The 9,931-nt window shown below is 32.2% G+C and overlaps 1 protein-coding gene across 1 annotated transcript in view; it reads right to left on the bottom strand.

Annotated features, from left to right (window-relative positions):
• Positions 1–759: 759 nt before the first annotated feature.
• Positions 760–9,931, bottom strand: part of NEK1 (NIMA related kinase 1) — a 206,528-nt gene continuing 197,356 nt past the window's right edge. Inside the window, exon 37 of the mRNA XM_080796317.1 lies at positions 760–1,966. The gene's annotated coding sequence lies outside the window, so the exon portion shown is untranslated. The remainder of the gene's footprint in view (positions 1,967–9,931) is intronic.

The raw sequence follows: 9,931 nt of genomic DNA, 5'->3' as shown, positions 1-9,931 counted from the left end.
CTTTACTTAGCATTAAAAATTTTTCAACAGGAAGGTTAATTACAATAGTGTATTATTCCTAGGAACAGGAAATCTCTGCTGAATTCTTAATGTATTAATGCTAAATATACTTTTTCCTATTGAATTTATTCTTTTTTCATTCTCCAGGTGAAATAATTTAAAAGACCAGTGTGCTAATAGCACAATATTGACCTGGAACTAGTCTGACTCTGAGCTTTTATACAAGTGACTTCATTCATGTTACAATTCAAATGTCTTTGCTTGTTAAATGGAGGTAATACTAAATTATCCTCATTGCCATTTTAGCTCTAATTTCTCAATGTACAGATACTTCCACACTTCATTTTGAACACTTATTATAGACCTTATTAAACAATAATAGCTCTCTTCCCATTGGCAAAAGCTTTCCATAATAACACTCCAGAGCCACTCACTATCAACTGACTGGAGATGGCACAAACCCTATTTGTCATCCCTAACCTTGTATATATAAACGACATCTTTTGAAATATGGTTAAACAACTTTTCTATTGTGTTATATCCTTAGTTGCTTTTCTAATAGTTGTAATAGGCTAAGAATTAGAAAAGATCATTCTCATTTTTCAGGATTGTAGAGAATTAAAGTGCAGAATTCAAATTTTTCCTTGAAAAAAATAGTGGAAATCATCAGATAAAACAAACAAAAGTATTCTCAGCTCATTGTAAAAGCATTCTATTAAGAATAGGGCAAATAAATAAAAGACAACTGATAGCATACTTCAGGTAGAGAATAAAAATTTAATAGTAATATAAAATAAACAAACATATAAAAATCAAGTATTTAGTTTTGGATGTTAGAAATAATTTACATCATAAAGTTAGAATAGTACTGATAGTGCTGCAAGATAAGATTTTACTGTTCAAATTATAGATTATGCCAATCACGCTATGTACTCTGGGTTTCAAAAATTATGCTTTTATTACTAAAAGCATCTGGACTTTAGATATCACTAATGAAAGCATATAATACCTGGCATATTGCAATTGAAGCTGTGTAACCATCATTTTAATGACCATAATGGAAATAAAAGAGGCAAACATCTCCTATCTTTGGAATGCTAGTTACCCAAACTGTCACAGTGTCAAAATAAAAACAGTTCCTTTTTCTGTATTGCCTTGGAAGCATATACATGAGAGAAAATGGGGGAAAAAAGGGGGCAACTTTATGATATATGCAATGCCAATGTTAAAACTCATAAACTAAGTTCTCAATATAATATTCCTGATTCTGGTCTTTGAGAAGTAATTAAAGAACTTTTTAAATACCAGGAAATATGATTTTGCCATTTTTCCATAATCAAATTTTTCAATGATCTCTAAGACTGACTTCTACAGCCTGTTCCACTGAGCTAGTTCAAGGAGACAGACACACTGGTTGAAGAAGGATGGAGAATATAAACTTTAAGGCTACAAATTCCATCTTCAAAATGTAAAGATTTAAATAGAGCCCTTAATAAGGTTATTTAATACCAAATTGCTGACTATGAAAACATGTAGACAGAAAAAAAGGTCATGCTTAATTAAATGAAAAACCATAGGCAAGCTTTTCATAACTTAAGTAATTCTCTCAACTTAAGGACATTTGCTCAAAGTTACCTTACTGCATTGGTAAATCTTTTTCAGAACCATTAAGTCCAGTTCTGGATCGATGTCTCTTATGCTTTGGCTGCATAATTGAATAAAGTATATATTCTGTAGGCAGTTACTATAGAACTCCATGAACAAAATAAAGTAGATAAAATACTAGAATCTTAATTGAAAAATGGTATATTTCTCTTTTTCATGCAATCAGCATGCCAATCTTAAATCTGGTATTTGTAGAAAACTGCTACATTTCCCACTGCAGCTTGCTTTTCTGATGAGCCAAATGTAAATGCTTTCATACAGTTGAGAATTAAGAAATGTTCTGATGATTATTCATCATTATCTGTGAAAAAGAAAAAAAATTAATTCACTTCATTGCAAATCAAACTGTACCTACTTAGTAAAAAACTAATTCTTTTTTATGCTAAAGGAAAAGAGCTTTAATGTAGTTTTAAGTGTAGTTTATATTGAATATCACTTAATATTATTTACTATCACATACTCAGTGGAAAATATTCAAATAGTACAATGAAGAATAAAGTGGGAAACAAAAAGCCTATAAGCCAAAAACACTCATGTACCTAATACTTAGAATTAAAACAGCCAATGTTAATAATTCTATGCAAATAACAAATTTCCAAAATCTAACATTTTAAATTGTATATTTCCTCCTTAAAGCACATAATGGATATGGAAGAATAGATAAATAAGTGATAAAGCAAGATTATAAAATGTTAGTGGCAGAATCTAGGTGCTGAGTATATGGGTGATAAATGTGAAATTCTTTCAACTTTTACATATGATGAAAATTTTACAATATGATGAGAAAGAATAAATCATGGATATACTCCATGTCCGTTTCAGTGGCTGCATAGTATTTTTTTAATAGATAAGGCACAATTAAATTAACCATTTCTACTTATAAACACATTGGTTGCTTCCAATTTTTCTTTATTTAAAAAAAATAGTTGAATAAATTAAACAGACTGCTTGGTTTAATCCTATATAGCTATAAATCACTATCTTCCACACTGGAGCAAAAGTGATCTTTCATTAAAATCCAAGTGTCAACTCAAGTCACTGCACTACTGAAAACTCCCCACTACACCTCCCCAATAGCTCAGAATAGAACCCATGTTCCTTATGTGGACTGCAAATCCCTTCATGATTTGACCTAAATATTTCTAGTCTTAGCTACATCTTCTCCAACTGTCCCTAGAATATATGCTTTAGTAACACTGACTTGGCTATAGATCCCCTAATATATTTTGCATGCTTCTATGTTTAAGTAAACATACTGATGTTAAGATAAACTCCCATTCATCTTTCAAAATCTAACTCCGATGTCCTCTGCTCTAGGAAGAATTACTTTAAGTCTTTTATTTCTTCCAATATTGCTGGATCACTACTTGATGGAACACATATTTTATTGCTTCCAATGTTATATCCAATGTTATCACTCCATACTATAAGTTACTTATTTTTTACAATTTCAAAATGTTTCAAATAGAAAGAACACTCATGTACCTAATACTTAGAATTAATAAAAGTTAATTTGGGGTCATATTGATTTGGGATATTAAGAAAACCACATTATGGATTGAAAGTACCCTTTTCCAATCTTACTGTCCTTTCTTCTTGCCCAAGGGCTTTATCAATACTCTAAACTGATGTGTGTCTTTTCTTCTCAAGGTTTTTTACTTTTATTGCATATATGCACACCCAAATAATATTGCCTTTAAACATTATATAAATGGTATGGTACTCTGCCCTACTTATTCCAGTCAACATATTTGTGGGGCTTATCCATACTGACAGATGAAAATTTAGTTCATTTGTTTTAACTACTATAGAGAACTCTATTACATAAGTAGAGCACAATAGTTTATCTAAAATAAATGTGGAAGGAAGGTCTACAGGTATGGACTGCCAAGACTGATATTCTATATGAGGACTTGGTGGCCTTTGCCATTCTACTGCCGACCACAGTTATAATCCTTTCCCTTGTGGAAGAATTTTTTAAGACTAATGTGAAATAACTTACACATTTTGCTCGTTCTACTTGACTTCTGACTCTGGATAATACTTAGCTATGGACTAATTGGCATTAATTTTACTAATAGCTGTGGTTGTAGATGCTTACCAAACCCATATTCTAACAATATCAGGCAGCTAAAGAGAGGAGGCCATCTTTTGAGGACTCATTATTTTCAGTTAAGTAATATGGAAAGGTATTTTAGATAATCTTCTTTTTAACTGATTTCTTAATGACACTGACACCATTTTTGCATGAACTGGATATAATTTACCTATCCTCTCCCTTCATTAATCTCACCCTCCTCTAAAACAGAATATCAAAGTGTGTAAGTACCATATGCAGATCACATGGTTTAATTATTATCTCTTAATGTGGCCTAAAAGAACAATCTGTAAGACAACTAGATCTAGGGTCTAAGTATTTTCAGTAAGAATGACTTTGAAATAGTTATTCTAAACCCAATCACTGTCCAACATTTAACTGTTTAAGATTAACGATACAAAACAGCAATTTATTTGTATAGTTCCATATACATTTTACAACAAGTTTAGTGAGTTTATATATTAGTATCTATAATTTTTACATATGAGTAAGTTGTAATATTTTAGGGGCTTCAGTAAGATATTTTTTAAAAGGCTTCTAAGGTAAGCATTTGACTAACTGCTTTGTACTTTTTCTAGGCTAAAGGAAATACTGATAGGCTTTATGATACAGAACTTCAGGATCTTCATTCCCCTTTCATTTGTGTGATATGAATTTGTATGAAATTTCAATATTGCTCCTTTTTCTTTTTTCTTAGATTGAAGACTAACAGATACACAGGATTATATCAGTATCAGGTGTACAACATTCTGATTTGATATTTATATATACTACAAAACGGTCACCACAAGGTCTAGTTACCGTCTTTCACTGTATAAAGCTGTTAAAATATTATTAACTATATTCCCTATGCTGTATATTATATCCCTTGTCTTCTTTTATAACTGAAGACTGTACCTCTTAATCTCTTCACTTATTCCATCCATCCCCCCCATCTTCCCTCCTTGCTGGCAACCACTAGTTTGTTCTCTGTATCTATAAATTTGTTTCTGTTTCTGTTCTGTTTCATTTGTTTTTTTGGGTTCCACATATAAGTAAAGTCATATGACATTTGAATTTCTCTGATTTATTTCATATAGCATAATACCCTCTAGGTCTATCCATGTTGTTGCAAATGGCAAGAATTCACTCTTTCTGTTGGCTAAGTAGTATTCCACTGTGTATATTTGCCACATCTTTATCCATTTGTCTATCTATGGACATTTAGGTTGCTTCCATATTTGGCTACTGTAAATATTACTGCAATGAAAATATGAGTACATATGTCTTTTTGAATGTTTTTTTTTAATTTTTAAGTAATCTCTACACCCAACTTGGAGTTTGAACCTATAACCCAGAGATCAATAATCATATGCTCTACCAACTGAGCCAGCCAACTCCATTGATTTAGTATTTCCATTTTCTTTGGATAAATACCTAGAAATGGAATTGCTGGATTGTATGGCAGTTCAATTTTTAATATTTTGAGGAACCTCCATACTGTTATCCATAATGGCTGTACCAATTTATATTTCCACCAAAAGTTCCCTTTTCTCTACCTCCTTGTCACTTGCTACTTCCTGTCTCTTTCATAAAAGCCATTCTGACAGGTTTAAGGTGGTATCTCTTCGTGGTTTTGACTTTTCCCTGATGGTGAGTGATGTGGAGCATCTTTACATGTGCCTGTTGGCTATCATATGTCTTCTTTGGAAAAGTGGCTATTCAGGTCCTCAGCTTTTTAAAATCAATTGTTTGGGTTTTTTTCTAGTATGGAGTTTTATGAGTTCTTTATATATTTCAGATGTTAATCCCTTATTGAATATGTCTTTTTAAAAAATCTTCTCCCATTCAGGAGGTTGCCTTTTCATTTTGTTGATGGTTTCCTTTTCTGTGCAAAAGCTTTTTAGTTTGATGTGGATCCCTTGTATATTTTTGCTTTTCTTGTCCTTGCCAAGGAGATAGATCCAAAAAACTATTGCTAAGACCAGTGTCAAAGAACTTACTGCCTATGTTTTATTCTCAAAGTTTTATGGCTTCAGATATGATTTTAAGTCTTTAATCCATTTTAAGTATATTTTTATGTATGGTGTAAGAAAATGGTCCAGTCTCATTCTTTTACATGTAGCTCTCCAGTTTTCCCAATACCACTTAGTAAAAAGACTGTCTTTCCCCTGCAATTTCTTTCTTCCTTTTTTGTAGGTTAATTGAACTTATAAGCATATAAGCATGGCTTTATTTCTGGGCTCTCTATTCTGTTCCATTGATAATATGTTTCTGTTTTTGTGCTAGTTTCGATTACTACAGCTCTGCAGGATAGTTTAAAATCAGGGAATAAAAGAGATACCTTTTTCTTCTTTTCCAAGACTGCTTTGGCTATTCAAGGTCTTTTGTGATTGTATATAAAATTTTTGATAGGGATTGCACTGAATCTGTAGTTTCCTTTGCTAATACTCATATTTTAACATATTAATTCTTCCAACTGATTTTGAACAAAGTATCTCTCCATTTATTTGTGTCATCTTCAATTTTTTTCATCAATGTCTTATTTTTTTCCAAGTATAGGTCTTTCACCTCCTTGGTTAAATTTATTCCTAGGTATTTTATTCATTTTGGTGCAATTATAAATGGGATTACTTTCTTAATTTCTCTTTCTGAAAGTTTGTTATTAATGCATAGAAACACAACATTTCAATTTCTTTCATAAGTGTTTTATATATAAGTTTTCAGAGTACAGATCTTTTACCTCTTTGGCTAGGTTTATTCCTAGGTATCTTGTGTTTTTTTTTGTGCAATTGTAAATGGGACTGATTCCTTGATTTCTCTCTCTGCTGCTTCATTAGTGGTATATAGAAATGAAACAGATTTCTGTATGTTGATTTTGTATCCTGAGATTTTATTGAATTCATGTTTCAGTTCCAACAATTTTTTGGTGGGACCTTTTGGATTTTTCAATATAGAGTATCATGTCATTTGCAAATAGTGGAAGTTTGACTTCTTGCCAGTTTGGATGCCTTTTGATTTCTTTTTATTGTCTGACTGCTGAGGCTAGGACTTCCAGTAATATTACTCAGCCATTTAAAAAACAAAACAAAACTGAAATCTTGGCATTTGCAACAACGTGGATGGAACTAGAGTATATTATGCTAAGTGAAATAAGTCAGAGAAAGACAAATACCATATGATTTTACTCATCTGAGGAATTCAAGAAATGAAACAGATGAACATAGCGGGAGAAGAAGAGCCAAACCATAAAACAGACTCTTAACTATAGAGAACAAACTGAGGGTTGCTGGAGGGGAGGTAGGTGGCTGCATGGATTAAATGGGTGATAAGTATTAAAAAACACACTTGTGATGAGCACTTCATGTTATATGTAAGTCATGAATCACTAAATTCTACTCCTGAAACTAATATTACACTATATGTTCTAACTAGAATTTAAATAAAAACTTGAAACTAAAAGAGAGAGAGAAACACAACAGATTTCTGTATATTGATTTTGTATTGTGCAACTTTCCTGAATTCATTTATTATTTCTAATAGTTTCGAGGCAGAGGCTTTAAAGTTCTCCCTATATAGTATCCTTTCATCTGGGAAAAGTAACAGTTTTACTCCTTTCCAATTTGGATGCCTTTTATTACCTTTTCTTGTCCAACTGCTGTGGCTAGGACTTCCAATACTATCTTGAATAAAAAAGCTAAAAGTGGGCATACTTGTTTTGTTCCTCATCTTAGAGGAAAAGCTTTTAACTTTTTACCACTAAGTATGATGATGCTTACTGTGGGTTTATCATTTATAGCCTTTATTATATTGGGATACCTTCCCTCTATATCCATTTTCTTGTAAGTTTATATTATAAATGGATAGTGAACTTTATCAAATGTTTTTATTGCATCTACTGAGATGATCCTGCCTTTTATACTGTGTTTTGTTAATGTGGTGTGTCACACTGATTGACTTGTGAATACTCTACTATCCATCCATCCCCAGAATAAATCCCACTTGATCATGGTGTATGATCCTTTTAATGTACTGTTGAATTATTTTGCTAATATTTTGTTGAGGATTCACATCTATGTTCACCAGGGATACTGGCCATAACTTTCTTTTTATTGGTAGTGTCTTTTTCTGATTTCAGTCTCAGGGTAATGCTGGCCTCATTAAAAGAGCCTGAAAGCATTCTTTTCTCTTCAATAATCTGCAGTAGCTTAAGAATGATAGATACTAACTTTTAAAAAATGTTTGGTAGAATTACCTGTGAATCTGTCTGGTCCTGGACTTTTATTTATTGGGAGGTTTAGTTTAGTTTTGTTTTTTGTTTTTACTCTTCAATTTCATTGCTTGTAACCAGTCTGTTCAAATTTTCTATTTCTTCCCCATTTAGTATTAGAAGACTATTTGTGCTAGGAACCTATCCATTTCTTTTAGGTTTTCTATTTGTTGGTGTATAGCTGTTTGCAGTAGTCTTTTATGATCCTTTGTATTTCTATGGTATTAGTTATAATTTCTCTTTCGTTTCTGATTTTATTTGGGCCCTATCTCTTTTTTTCTTCATGAATTTTGCTAAAGATTTACCAATTTTATCTTTTCAAATAGCCAACTTTGAGTTTCATTAATCTTTTCCACTGTTTGTTTAGTCTCCATTTTATTTTCTCTGTGATCTTTACTATTTCTTTCCTCTACTAACTTTGGGTTTTGGTTCTTTTTCTAATTCCTTGAGGTGTAAGTTTAGACTGTTTATTTAAGCTTTTTATTGTTTCTTAAAATGGGCATGTATTGCTATAACCTTCCTTCTTATAATTGCTTTTGCTGCCTCCCATAGATTTTGGAGCATTGTGTTTTCATTTTCATTTGTCTCAAGGTATTTTCTGATTTCCTCTATCATTTGATCCATTGGTTGTTTAGTAGCATGTTGGAGTCTCCACATGTTTGTGTTTTTTTCCAGTTTCCTTCCTGTAGTTGATTTCTAGTTTCATACCATTGTGGTCAGAAAAGATGTTTGATATGAGTTCTTAAATGTATTGAGACTTTTTTGTGGTCTAACATAGGATCTATTCTGGAGAATGATTCATGTGCATTTGAGAAGAATGTTCTGTTTTGGGATGGAATGTTCTGTACATATCTATCAAGTCCATCTGGTCTAGTATGTTGTTCAACCGCCAATATTTCCTTATTAATTTCCTGTCTGGATAATCTACCCATTGATTTAAGAGGGGTGTTAAAGTCCCTATATTATTGTATTAGTGCCAATTTCTTCTTTTTCAGGTTAATATTTGCTTCCTGTATTTATGTGCTACTATGCTAGGTGCATAAATATTTACAAGTGTTATATCTTCTTGTTGGACACCTTTACATTAGGTAGGGTTTTTTGGTCTCTTCTTATAGTCTTTGTTTCAAAGTCTATTTAATTTCTTAAAATTCTTCTTTGTCTCTTCTTATAGTCTTTGTTTCAAAGTCTATTTAATTTCTTAAGTTCTACTACCCCAAATTTCTTGTCATTTCTATTTGCATGTAATTTTTTCTATCCCTTCACTTTCAGTCTGTGTGTGTCTTTTTTTTTTTAATAACTTTGTATTTCTTTTTTTTTTTTAATTTTTTTTATCCATTTGACAGAGAGAGAGAGAGATCACAAGTAGGCAGAGAGGCAGGCAGAGAGAGAGGAGGAAGCAGGCTCCCAGCTGAGCAGAGAGCCCGATGCGGGGCTCAATCCCAGGACCCTGAGATCATGACCTGAGCCGAAGGCAGAGGCTTTAACCCACTGAGCCACCCAGGCGCCCCAGTCTGTGTGTGTCTTAAGATCTGACGTCAGTCTCTGGTAGATAGCATACAGATGGGACTTTTTTTTTTTTTTTTTTTTTTAATATACACTTCGTCACCCTCTATCTTTTGAGTGAAGCGTTTAGTCTACTTACATTTAAAGCAATCATATACAGGTATATATCTGTCATTTTGTTTTCTTGTTGTTTCTGTAGTTCTTCTCTGTTCCTTTCTTCTCTTGCTCTCTTATGATTTAATAACTTTCCTTAGAGTTAAATTTCATCTCCTTTCCCTTTTTTTGTATGTGTGTGTGTGTATGTATTACAGGTTTTTGGTTTGTGTTTACTGTGAAGTTCATATATAACAACTTACATATATGCCACTCTATTTTAAAACTGGTGGGTATTTAATTTTGAAAGCATTATAAAAGTA

Source organism: Martes martes (assembly GCF_963455335.1).
Source record: "Martes martes genome assembly, chromosome: 2".
NCBI classification, from domain to species: Eukaryota; Metazoa; Chordata; class Mammalia; order Carnivora; family Mustelidae; genus Martes; species Martes martes.
The sequence above is the reverse complement of the archived record's forward strand: the minus strand, read 5'-3'. Positions and strand labels throughout refer to the sequence as shown.